The sequence below is a fragment of the Podarcis pityusensis genome (assembly GCF_964106645.2).
Source record: "Podarcis pityusensis genome assembly, chromosome: 2".
In the NCBI taxonomy this organism is placed as follows: Eukaryota; Metazoa; Chordata; class Lepidosauria; order Squamata; family Lacertidae; genus Podarcis; species Podarcis pityusensis.
In genome coordinates this window covers 59,438,994-59,452,890 of record NC_138029.1, presented here as the reverse complement: position 1 = coordinate 59,452,890, position 13,897 = coordinate 59,438,994, and the positions used below count along the sequence as shown (strand labels likewise).

Sequence of the window (13,897 nt, the reverse complement as noted above, 5' to 3'; positions counted from 1 at the left end):
GCTGAGAAAGTTGGGGATAACATAGACAGAAATTCCCAGGTGTCAAAAAAGGCTATTTATGTCTGCCACTGCTGCGGCTTGTGTTTTGTTAGCCCCCAAATGGAAAACGAGCGAAGTCCCAACTAAAGAAGAATGGCAACCTAAACTGATGGAATATGCGCAGCTTGCGGACCTAACATATAGAATAAGAGAACAAGAAGAACATACATTTAAAGAAGACTGGAAATTTTTTATTGACTATATAGAGGAAAATTGTGTACTGAAAACATTGGGAGCATTAAGATAAATTCAACAGTGTAAATAAGTTTTGATGGATGTTATAATGGAATGCTGAATTGTTTAATTTATATAAAATATGCAGGAATTTATGTTGTGCAAAATGAACCATAGAAAGAGAAGAAGGGAAGCCATTGATATTTTAAGGTTGTTTAAGTGAATATTCTAAAATGTAAAACAGAAATCTAATAAAAATTATAATAATAAAAAAGAGAGAATGTCAACACAGCTCCCGATGCCTGCCTACTGTGGGTGGAAGACACCTTTCACACGAGGGCACTTCCAGATCCAGTTCTTTTAAAGCAGTAATAACATCTTGCTCCAAAAGCTGCTGCAAGTTGGAAAAGATTAGGCTGGCGAATTAGGCTTTTGCTGCTAACTGCAATGGCACCAGTTCTATTTTCAAATTATATAAGTCAAAATGGCTTTACTGATTAAAACAAGATTTTCTCTCCAGATTGGGAAGCTGCATGTGAAACATGAGTTTGATACCTTCAAAACAACTTGAGGTCCTGACTCCTAAATCAAGGTTTACTCATGTAGTTTTTGAAAATTAAATTACATGGTGATCTTGCAAACAAAAATGGTGTTTAGCAAACAACATTAGGACCAGCACTTCCTACACATGCTTCATATATCAGTGCATTAACGGAAGCATCTTGATCTTGGGCTGTTCCCAAACATTTCTCTTTTCACACCCTGAGAAGGCATTGAAAATAGCCTTGAGATGATAGATAGATAGATAGATAGATAGATAGATAGATAGATAGATAGATAGATAGATAATAGGTAGATAGATAGATGATAGATAGATAGAGATTTGAAAACTACTTTCAGTTAAGACAGCTGTAAAATAAAACAGCTTCAGCTGCATACCTCTCTTTGCTTTCCAGTCTTGCAAAAATGGCTAAAGGGGGGTGTTATGTACTGAGTTGAATAGGATCCAAAATGCAGCAGTCTGATTGGTCCTAGAAAAATAGGATCCAAAATGCAGCAGTTTGACTGGTCCTAGAACAATAGGATTCAGAATGCAGCAGTCTGATTGGTCCTAGAACAATGCAGCAGTATGATTGGTCCTCAGGAGCCACCCAATCCAGCTCCAGGTGGAAGTGAATCCACAACCTGATTGGCCTACAGGAGAATCCCAGAATTAGCCAATCACGTGCTGCCCATTGTGTAAATAATGTATATATAGCAGATATTGTGGGGGAACTTCCATTCCTCCTCACCACTATGAGCTGAATCGGCATGAAATCCACTCTCGACTCCGAGTATATTTCACGGGGGTTACACAGAGTTCTTTCCACATGGTCAGAAACTGTATATGAAGAATGTGTAGAGATGGAGCAGGATGCCTTGCTACTCCTGACCCAGATTCCCGGAATTAACCTATTCTGTGTGCTGAGAGCTTACATACATTCACCAGTTCTGTACATAGCGCAGCTCAAGGGCAGGGATGCTGCTAAGAGCCTGGTCTCCCTCCACAGTTCCATTCTCCTTTTCTGGATGCTGTACAGTCTGCTGTCATCCCCACAAAGTACCCAGCTGCCTCAGGAGCTGTGGAGGATGCTCTCTTGTCACAATTGTTGAAGCAAGGCTCCATTGAAGGCCAGTTGGCTTCTGTACATAGAATGAGAGTACCTCTAAACATATTTTTTTAGAAAAAGAAGAACTGCATAGGAGTATGTGGAACTGGAACAGAGTCACTCTAATGCAGCTATGCAAAGCAGTTGCTTTTTTCAATTCTGAAAACCAACAATAATTTTTAAAAAGCAGGGGAGCAACTGCCACTTTTTTACATTTTAGGATAACCACCAGCAGCATTTTAAGGATTCAAAAAAGAGGCAGAGGATGACACTTTAAAACATGAGTGGAGAACTTGTAGCCCTCCAGATGTCTCTGGGTTCTAGGATGGACACAAGGCCAGCCTAAGACCTTTTGCTCCCTGAGGCAAGAACAAGATGGCACTTCTCCCTGTTTTGACTCAAGAAAACCACCATTTTATAGTTCAAATCGGGGGAAATAAATACGGTAAATGGACAACTGTACAAAGATCCACAAAACGTTTAGGGGTATGTGTACCCCTGCGTTCCCCCAGAAAAAAGCACTGCTCCTAAGAAATTGGGTACATCTGGGTCATCTAGCTCAATGTCCTATCTATGGCAACCGTCAGTGCCTGATAGTTCAGTCCAATGATGGAATAATCCATCCCTTTACATTTATTCATCTGTTTTACAAAGCAGACATTTCCAAATACTTGACTATGAAATTGCATCCCCCAGTCATCTTGGCTCTCTGCCAACGAAGGGTTTAATCACGAAGAATTTGTTTAAATCTGTGTTGAATTGAACGATACAGCCTTGACAACATATTTTGACAGTGGGTTCCCGAAGTGTTCACAGCACGGAAAGGTACCTAATTATATTAAACCCAATACATATTAATGTCATCCTGCCCTCTCTAGTTCTTGCTTTACAAGAAAGGAAAAATAAGAGTTCCTAATTCATGTCTTCCATACCGTTCTTGATCTTTTATTGCATTCTGTCAAATTTCCAAATTGATGAAGGCCCCTTGTAGGAAGACTCCTGAGACATGAAATTCAGCCCTATAAAACTGTATAATTTTATTCCGCATTCCCGTTACATGGTAGTGTAGCATATCCTACATAAATCCAGTCGCTGAATAATATAGATGCTTGCTAGAAATCTCTTAGGAGACATCCCACAATGAATCTTTCTGCAAATGTTAATTGACTACAAAGAGTATAACCTTGAGAAGGTCAATTAAGATGTTTTGAACATACTGCAAGGTTAAATGTGTTGCATAGAAACAGTGGAAAGCAGAGAGCTAAGCAGTACCTTTTTCAATTGATATGCCTTCTACATCAAGCGTGGGCAGAAGGTATATTGAGGTCAACCGGAAGATCTCTTGATGATTTGCAGTGCATTACCATAGATCCTTGACTACAGTTGTTTACCATTAGCAACTATCTTTGATCAGAAGCCAGCAGCTGGGATAGGCAGTTTCTTTTTTTTTTTTAATTAATATTTATTAAAGTTTCAGAAAGAATAAAATCACATTAATAAACAAGAAAATTTTAACAAAAACAAAGAAAAATACATCATACAAAATACAAAGTACAAAATAGAAAAAAGAAAAAAAAGGAAAAAAGAAAAAACAGTTAAAAATAGTTCCGTCCTTTCATAACCTCTTTTAAATTTACTTGTTTCCCGGACTTCCTCATACCTCCCTCTTTTGTATTCCAATTCAGTTTATAAGCCCAGCAATTTCTTTCCCTCCTTTTTAATTCCAGTTCTAAATCTTAATATATTATGACATTAGATTTTTACCTATTTGAACCAATTTTTCCATTTCTCTTAGTCTTTTTGGTCCTAATCCTTAATCTTGATATATTTATAGCTTTAAAACCTGTTCAGCTAGAAGCCACTTAACTTCAATCCAACATCACTCTAACATTCCTTAATTTTGCAATGTTTCTGTAAATAATCTTTAAATTTCTTCCAATCTTCTTCCACCGACTCTTCTCCCTGGTCACGGATTCTGCGAGTCATTTCCGGGATAGGCAGTTTCAAGGAGAAAGACAAGGAGGGAAAGAATCAAGAACATTCATTGCTTTCCCGCTTTAGGTCCCCTTCTCACTTTATACCTGTTCAGTGTCGTTCTTCTCAGATTCCTTCATGTTCTGCATCAAGTGAAAGAAACAGGGAAGTTTGAAAATATCCAAAGAGCTGTGACAAAAAGCAAATGCACCCCCCCCTCCTGCACCCTCAGCTGTCACCATGCATTGTGCCAGTCAATAGTTTTGGTACCTGATGTAGAAAATAGAACAAGTATTTCTTCCTGAGAGTAAAAACACAACAATAATAAATGAAACAAGATTTTGCTGCCATTTCATGACACCCCAAAACAGGTGCCAAAGACAACGCCACTCTATTTAATGGCTGGACTAGCCCTGAATCGAACAGTTTCTTTCAGTTTATGCAAAATCTCTGAATTATGTAATGTTCAAAGTGAAAGTTTGGAAATGGAAGCATTAAAGCTTGCACACACTGATCAGAGAAATAAGCTGGAGTGAAAGTATATTTTAAAGAATACTGTTTATCTAGATAGAGTAGGATCTACTATGTATTTTGGAAAGCTGCTTGTCTGCATTGCATTTGGACACCTCCTAAAATATTGTAATCAGATTTTGGCTCATGAGACCAAGGAGCAGATTTCCATCGTTGTTTGGATACAATTGGACATCATTTTGAATCAAGATGGTGGGCCGAGCCTTTCAAAACTGCACTGATTTTAACCATTGATTTTGAAACATTTTTTTATTGTTGTTGTTCTTTTCCGAAACAGCCTTTCGCCAGTGGCAGCGCCAAGAGGAGGAGGAGCCACCGGCCATTGAGCCATATGGGCCCCATGTTCAGCTCTGCCCCCAGCTCCTCCCAATGTCCTGATGTCCTGTGCGGGATGTCAGGACGTCACACACACGACATTGCCCCTCCCTTCGCCCTTGCAAGTTGGTGCCTCTGCTGTAGAGAATATTCAGCACTGGCCATGGGGCCACATCCTCCAGCCAGTTGGTCCTTATCTTGTCTTTCATTTGCCTGTCATAAGACTGGTCTCCATAACCAAGCTCCCAATGGGTGAACTCTTAATATGTCCTTTCTGCATAATGGTTAATTGCAAAATGAATTCCAGCCCTTCATCTCTCCTCCAACCAGCAGCAAGAAAAGAAGCACTAGGATATAGTACTACAGAGGGCTTAAGAATAGAAAAAAGTCCCTTTATTTTTACTGATAACATGCAGCCATTCAACACTATTTCAATGTTAAACAGAAATAGTGTTGTTGGGACTTACCAAAGAGATATTTGTTATTGCATGAATAGCCCTAACCTTGTGCATCAATAACTGTCATTGCAAAGGACCACGGCAGGGTCTGAGGTGCAAACGTCTATGTTGAGTCACGAATTTATGGCATTGGTCCAGAATCCATTTAAATCAATGGCAGGCCTCTGACTCGTAAGGCCATTAGTGCTTTGAAAAGTCAAACAGAAGAGAGAACACATGTTGTAGCACTTGCCAAACAGATATCACACGTGTTGTCTTGGAACGGAGCCGGTGCCTTAGTGCTTCCCGTCACTTGCAAGTACAGTGTGTGCAAAACCCTGGCTCTTTATTGGTGATGTTATTGTAACAACAAGGAAAGCCCTCCAGTTTTCCAGAGTCTGCCTATTGTGAGAACACTGCACCCATCAATTACCCTCATTACTCACAGTTTGGCATTTCAGGTGGTGCCGTAACCAACATTCTTCATGCAGAACTTGACCTTCGCTCTGCGCAGAGAGCTTCGTTTTTGCCATTAGTATTAGCGTATTAAAAAATGATTACGGCTCAAACTCTTTCGAAGTCGGTGGGCTGGAGCCAAGTTCCATGAGCAGAGTTTCGCTCATATGATGGTGCCCTCAGAACAAAGAGTCTGCGTACAACTCCGTTCTTCTCTGCCAGTTTCATTTCTCTGCATGTTCTAGGAGAGCAGGGAAGATGGGAGCTGGTTACAACTGGAGGGGGAGACCCCTTGGCTTCTTCCACAGCCAGCCTCTTTGCCTCCTGGTCCCACTCCTCCCCAGCCCTGCTTCTGCCTCGAACTGCCCTCTGCCCCAGCCTCTTCCTGCTCACTAAACCCTGTTCCCTCTTCAGCTTCTGACACCTCCTCCTCCCAGTCTGCTCCTTCTTCTCCCTCTGACCACTCGACATCATCATCCCACCACCAGTCTCCTGGCTCTGAGCCTCCTCCCACTGGGAGTCCCCTAAGTGATTCCCTGGCTGGTGCCTACCACCCCCCTTCATCCAGCCAGTCCATGGCAGGTTGTGTTTCGGTCCTCAAGTTGTATTGGAAAATGCAAATTATGAAGCTCCCCTTTAAATGTGAACTGAATCAAATTCCCCCTCCCACCCCTTGCTACAAGAGCAGAAAAATAATACCCCACCTTTTTGTTGCCATTATCTAGCATCCACTAAGCTCATGTAAATATCATAGAACCATTCTTGCTCAGTATAAACGAGACGTGTGCATGAGCTATGACCCTCCATTTCCTGCTTCTGTTTTTCAGTTTTTAGTTTTTCCCCTTTTCCAGGCCAAAAGAATTCTGTTTGCTAAATTTTTATTTTATTTTTTGCCTACATATGCAGGGGTGAGGGGGTTAGAAAAAACACCAAAACCCTGCATTTGAAAAGTGTCATAAAACTGAAAATAAACCCTAAAAGCTTTTGGACCAATGAAGTATCAAGAGGCCAAGCAGCTCAGGTAATTCATCACACAATGAATAGCTGCTGATTCAGTTGCTATAACACCAAAAGTAAAAGGGCAAAGAACAGCCTGTAGAATTCCTATCGCTTACCCGTGTTTGGAAGGATGGAGCTGGAGAGAAATCCTATGGGAAACACTTAGGAAAGGATCATAAATTCTTCTTGGGATACATCTAAAGGTAGCAGAGCCTACGACATACATGGCTGTTTAGGGTTCACAATCAGAACCGTGTGTGAAACTTGGCTTGCCAGTCAGGTTGATGCCCGAGCTAAACTTCACTGCTATAAGCTGAAACAGAAACCAGAAACAAGGTCCTTGTTGTCAACAGCAACAGAAAGATGACTACTTAGTGAAAAATCTCAAAGCTATCGATTGTCTGTTTAGATTAGTGGACATTGAAAGCTCTGCTCTTAGTGCACTTATGTGAATTGGATTCTGGGGGCTCTCCCTGTAAATTGAAAGGAGTTTTACCACCTTGGGAGCGGTGGAGAGGTGAACCTCTTCCTTCCCTGTTCCCCACATCTAAAGCCTGAGGCTCAAAGCTTGGGGGGTGTGTGTGTGTGTGTGTGTGTGTGTGTGTGTAGATTGAATTTCAGCTTGCAGGATTACAGAGACGACTTTTAGGGGCTCTTTCTGGGGGCAAAAACAAAGCAAAGCAGCTGGGAGGGATTAGGCCAAGCTGGTGTCTACATTTCCAAACTGATCCACATCTTTGCTCCACAAGATATTGTATCTGAGCCATTCTGAAACCTATTCAAAGCAAACGATTTTCATTTTGCAATGAGACAAGTGTTCAAGGTCTATTTATAGTGTGTTTGAGAGATCATTTCTGAAAAACCAAAAAATGCGTATTCTGCCCCACCCCACCTCCCGAAAAAGCTTGGATTCTACAATTGGAGGCATCAGGAACAGACACTTTCCAAAGAGGTATGTGTTTCATTGTATAGTAGGCTTAATTTTTAAAATGCATGCCTTGTTTCAAGATGGAAAAAAAATAAGTGAAATTCACACTCTTAGGCTGGCTGAGCACAGCTCTATTAGCTCAGAGTAAATTTCCTCCCTTTGGATTCGAGTTAAAGGTTGGTCCTATTTTTAAGGTGGAAACATGGAGGCAGCAGTGAGCCACACGAAAAAACAACAACCCAAAAGGCATATTGCATTTTGCAACATCCCCCCCAAAACCTTTTCATCCCCAAAGCTTTCACTGCTTACTTTTTTTAAAATAATTTTTATTATTAAAATAATTCAACATTAATACATATATGTTACGAATATACAAACATACATTTCATACAATCCTTAAGAATATTCAGACATACCCACACTCAATCCCACAAGTACTTCATTTTCCCACCACCATCCCTCACGCCTCACCCCACCGTGTTGTAAGCTTTCACTGCTTACAATTTGCAGCTCTGGTGGGGACTTCCAGGTCCATAGTTCAGGCTTTTAGCCACTATGCTGCATTAGCTATATTAACCACCGTGTCCTCATATTTGGTGTAGACTCTAGGAAAAGGGAAAGTTAATCAAATATGTTCCCTCACTCAATACTTCATTAATAAGGGATTGCAGTGAGATCTAAAGAGCTGTTTGACACCCATGGTTTACCTCAGCAGCAGAATGTCTGACCCGCAATCTCACCTCAAACATCATCTGAACACAGAGGCATTATGTGGTGACTTAAAAATAAAAAGAAGCCAGTATGAATTGAATGTAAATGCAATGAGTGGAGCAAGCGATGCCCACCGATTCTACTTTGGCCTCAGAAATAATACACTCGTACTTTACCACCTCCATATTGAACAATCTGCTTGTTACAAAATGCCATGGCTTGAGCATCAACCTGGACAGAGCCGTATATGAGTCAGGCCTGACATTTAACACCGACAGCTGGCTGCTAACAGGGCAAAATGAAGGAAACAAGCGCTCTCTGTCTGAAGAAGAGCGAAAGTGAGTGAAGAGAGATCAAATAATGTTTTTAAGCTAGTCAGTCAGGTAATTCATGAGCTGAGCCCTAGGACAGTAAGTCATTGATAGAGGACATGTGTTGCATTCAAGAGGTACAAGGTTCATTCAAATCCCGGCATTTCCAGATAAGAGATGGGAAAGGCAGGTTACTGCCAGTCAGTGTAGACAACACTTAGCTAGATAAATCAACAATACGACTTGATATAAGGCAGTTTCCTGTGCTCCTAAAAAGAGACCTGTGTAGCTAGGCAGGATGGGCGCATTTGGGAAAAAAAGTTCAGAGTTGTGAACAGTTCCAGAGATTCACTGTGACCATCGCTCATATTTCTGTGGCTGAGCTTAGAGTACTAAAGAACTGCTAGAGTGTACCAACTGGCCATTTTAGGTTAAGGGCAGAAGAATCAATCCTGTGCTCATTTGTTTACTTTATTCAGGTTTCCCTCAAAAGAAGCACTGCCTCTGAAGATAAGAGAGAGGCTGCCTGCATGTGTGGACACACTCTGTGGCAGACTGAAGTTGCTCACATGTTTGAAATTTGGGACCTTTATAAACATTATAAGCCAGCAAGCTCCTCTTCCCACAACATCCACAACCCTCTACCCCTTTGAGAGGAAAGAACTGTATCCCACAGTGCACCGTATGTCTAGTATGGAGCACATGAAGACATAACAGCATTGCTGAATTTCAACTGTGTGAATCAGGCTTTGATGAGGCAGAAGGTGGCAGTCTCAACCTTTATTTTACTTTACAACCATTACAGTGGAGTAGTTCTCACTGCTGAAAGTGAACAAAGTTAGGAAGAACATTTATTTGTAAGTCTTACGAATACCATCAAATTCAAATGGATGGTTAATCAGATAATGCAGTCTCGTCAATAGTTTTCCTTGTTAGAGGTTTTTTTAAAAAGAAGTCTGTATAATGGTTTTGATCAAGTTCAGCGGACGTCTTTTTCTGGGTCTGATGTAAATCCCAATTTAAATTTAGGCAAATAACTAAAACTCCTGTTATGGTTAAACTCATATCTCATTTAATAGGGAGGGATCTCTCTCGAACTGCTTGTTTTCAAGTCTTCCTAGACATTTTGTGCGAGACATTTTGTTTGTTTAATAACAGCATGATAGTAGATTTGACTGCTGAATGGCTCCATAAGGAATTAATGTGGTTTAACTATACATTTTAAACATGTCAAATAACACTCTTAGGTAGACAGGAGTTAACACATATTTAAACATGAATTAGTTTACTTTGACCATACTTCTTACATAGGATAAGCCTACATCACTCTCATACATCCCAGCTAGGGGACTTCCATGCAAATACCTGTCGTTGGATGAAAAACTATGTGCACAAAGGGGTTCTGTGTGTATAGTCCCTGCCCTGATTCAGCTGCCAGGACATAGCCTTGGCCATAAAATAAGTGACACTGTTGATCAGCTGTTAGGGAGTGGGAAACAGAAGGCTGGATTTAGTCCCCCACCCCAGAACAGCTGATCAGAGCTCTTGCCAATTATTTGACTAGAAACAGGCACATAGATCCATCAGCTGTGCATGCATTTTACTAGTTCAGTGTGCATCACTGGTGAATGAATACATGTTTACTCTATCATATCACTTCAGACAAGCTCAAAGATTCTGGCAATCTTGCTCCCCACCTTAGATGGGAAAGTCTGGGGTTTTAAAATATATATTTCTATCAATTTGGAGGAGAAAATGTTGGGTGTTTGGAGTGAAATTTGGAACCTTATTCACTTACGATTTAAAAAAACAAAACACCTCAATAGATTTTCCCCATGACCAATATTTGCTATCTAACAGACTATTGCTCACTCTTGGGTTTTGTAGTGTTATGAGCTGTGGGGGGTGGGGAGCAGGTTGTATACCAAGACTTTTCTAATTCCTGGAATAGCCAAACTGCTGCAGAAAACTGGAGAACTCAATTTAAGATTGGAAAATTAGAAACTGACAGAACTGAAATTAACAGATTCTTTGTTCCCTACTTAGGGGCCATCCTATCAATGGTGCTTTCCATCTCTTCATTCCATAGTGAGGTGAGAGCCTTGATGGGAGCATCAGACATGCAACCAGAAAATCCCCGGAGCATTCAGGAATCCTTGTGATCCCATTAATTTCTAGGGGCTGACCACAGTCATCGGTCCTCCACCTCAACAGGGAAAGAGACTACCATCAGATCAAATCTCACCAAGGGAAAATGTTACATATAACCAGGGCTTTTCTTCAGCTGGAACTCACAGGAACTCAGTTCCGGCACCTCTCAGATGGGTGCCATTGCCATTCTAAGAGAATGAGGGAGGTGTTAATGGTGAGTTCCAGCACCTCTTTTTCTAGAATAGCACTAAAGTAACCTATGATTGCCATTATACTGAAATAGCAACAGAATAATAGAATCACAGAACTGGAAGAATAGCTACTGAGAAGACATGTGCTTACCTCTATCAGCCCAGGGTTCAAGGGGACAATTTTATTATGCTAAGCATGGCCATTGTCTCAAACAAATCATTAAGATCTATCTATGAACAAAGACCAGTGCTGTTAGATGAAAGTAAGGATGGGATAACTGGCCTTTATCTGAAGGACAGGTAAGATAAGAAAAAGAATATCCCTTGATTATGGAAGGGGCGATGAACTTAGTCCTTACAAGCATGTTTTTTAAATTGTAGATGGCTGGGCTGCTTATTTGACAAGCATTGTGTTGCTGCAACAGCTGAGACAAAGAATCAAGGGTAGAGACTTCATAAAGAGATAGCAGATAAGGCATTTAAGGCTTGTTTAAAGGTTTTGTAATTTAGATACAAGTTATTACTAATACTTGGTATGTTTCTAGCACTTTCCCAAGGCGTTCAAAGAGCATCCCAGTTGGTTGGAGTGTGGTACTGATAACACCAGGGTTGCAGTTTCGATTCCCATAAGGGACAGCTGCATATTCCTGCATTGCAGGAGGTTGGACTAGATGACCCTCAGGATCCCTTCCAACTCTATGTTTCTAGGATACTTAGGCCTTCAGCTGGTGTGACTGCTGTGGCTGTTCCAAGGACTGGGATAGTTTAACTGCAGAGTTCCCAATTCATGGTACACATTTTTAGCAACTGCCAAAACAGCTACGGTAGTTCTTCCTAAATTAACATAATTTAGTTTTACAGAGGAAGATTAAAAAGCAGTAAGTATTTGGATAATGGAGATAGTTGCAGAGTGTGCAGAGTTGCACATAGATCCCCAGCCATTTCAAGGGACAGCGATAATGGTGCATCAAAAGCAATGGCGAATTGGATCCCCCTGCAGTATTTGATTTACCTGATGGTAATAGGTGATTTGTTCATCAGGTCAAAGGAGCTCCACATGCACATCTGAGCTATCATACCTGGGAGACATTAAAGAACCAGATTATTTGCTTACTTGAAATCATTCACTACTACATTTTAAATGTATTTCCAGTGTCTGCTGTTTGCAGCACTACTCCTTGGGCCTAAGAGCACAGTCTACAAAGAAATCTAAACAGACATGCTGAATCTAGGAAAAGTATTGCTAAGAACTGGAACCACTACCTGCTTGTCTACCCTCAACCTGATCCTGTTAGCAGGGATGCTTCTCCTGCCCACTCAATTCAGGCTGCAATTATATCCCCATTTACTTGGGAATAAGCCTCACTTAATTCAATAGGATTTGCTTCTGAATAGACATGGTTAGTTAAAGGTAAAGGGACCCCTGACCATTAGGTCCAGTCGTGGACGACTCTGGGGTTGCGGCGCTCATCTCGCTTTATTGGCCGAGGGAGCCAGTGTACAGCTTCTGGGTCATGTGGCCAGCATGACTAAGCCGCTTCTGGAAAACCAGAGCAGCGAACGGAAACGCCATTTACCTTCCTGCCAGAGCGGTACCTATTTATCTACTTGCACTTTGACGTGCTTTCGAACTGCTAGGTTGGCAGGAGCAGGGACCGAGCAACGGGAGCTCACCCCGTCACGGGGATTTGAACCACCAACCTTCTGATCGGCAAGTCTTAGGCTCTGTGGTTTAACCCACAGCGCCACCCGCTATTCATCACCACCAACAACAGCATAGAATAAAACCTTGTATCCAAAATGAGAGAGGGTATTGGAGCAGGTTCTGTGAGCCCAGGGGTATTGTTAAGGTTAAGGTAAAAGGTGAATGACTCCTGGATGGAACCACTGAGCCTCTTGGGCGTGCCGATTGGAAGGTCAGTCTTTCGAATCTGCGTGACAGGGTGAGCTCCTGTTGCTCTGTCCCAGCTCCTGCCAACCTAGCAGTTCAAAAGCACACCAGTACAAATAGATAAATAGGTACTGCTGTGGTGGGGAGGTAAATGGTATTGTTAACACCACATGTTTAAACATCATAACTCAGGCTTTCAAATATCATGAGAGTAGTTACAGCAGTACTCAGAGTTTTCAAAACTAATAAACTAATTCCCACCCTTCAAATTTACCTTATGATTTTTAACAACATTTAGAGGACCCTGAAGCCACGTTTGTAAGCTTTTCTCGGAAAATATGGTGGTTAAATGAGCATTTGGAAGAAAATTTCAAGTCCTCTCTACATAGGCAGATTGAATTCTAAAGATAGTTGCTAAGCCCAGCCCCAACTTCTTCTCCTCCTCCTCCTTCTTCATCCATGGCAGCCACAAGATCAGAAGTGCAGATTCCAAAGGACCAGATTGCTGGAAGAAGATACAACTACTGAACCTCAGATTCCCTGTCCCAAATCTATCAAAAGCTAGGAAGAAACACACACCCTTACATTAGGAGACTAGATCTAAAGGGTGTGGGGTTTGGTAAAGTTAATTAACAGTATAAGCCTAACCATGCCTATTTGGAAGTCAGTTCAGAAGCACTAGGGATTAATCCCTGGTAAGTGGGGCACCAAGTAAGTACCTCCTGCATGTCTGGGAGATGGTTTACTAGTAAGCTACAACTCTAGCCTTGAATGTCACTTAAACAAGACATAGGGAGAGCTTGGCACATCAGGAGCAGTTGTGAGGCTGGAGGCAGAGCTGTGGGAGGGAAGGGAAGGGAAGCAAAACTTGTTCTTGTAAAAGGTTTATAAACTACTAGGTGATTGTATGCTTATGTGCAAACTATGAGCACCCCTGGTCATGAGCACCCATGCACAGAGCTTTTATCTATGCATCTGCAGTGCAGATCTGAGCATGCAAGGCGCGCACTGCAGCCCCCTAATAAAGGGCAGGCACTTTTATATGGAAAAGCACTGGAACAAAGGACAAGCTCAGCTTAAAAAGATGATGACAGAAGGCATAAGCTCCGCCATGTTCCCTTTCAGTTGCAGGGGAAAATA

General features: G+C 41.6%; 1 long non-coding RNA gene across 1 annotated transcript; it reads right to left on the bottom strand.

Annotated features, from left to right (window-relative positions):
* Positions 1-3,876: 3,876 nt before the first annotated feature.
* LOC308470761 lies at positions 3,877-6,881 on the bottom strand. The gene is made up of 3 exons (XR_013982637.1): positions 6,691-6,881; positions 5,566-5,816; positions 3,877-3,979 (listed from the first exon to the last, which is right to left on the bottom strand). It is a non-coding gene; the product is annotated as an uncharacterized lncRNA (long non-coding RNA).
* Positions 6,882-13,897: the final 7,016 nt, after the last annotated feature.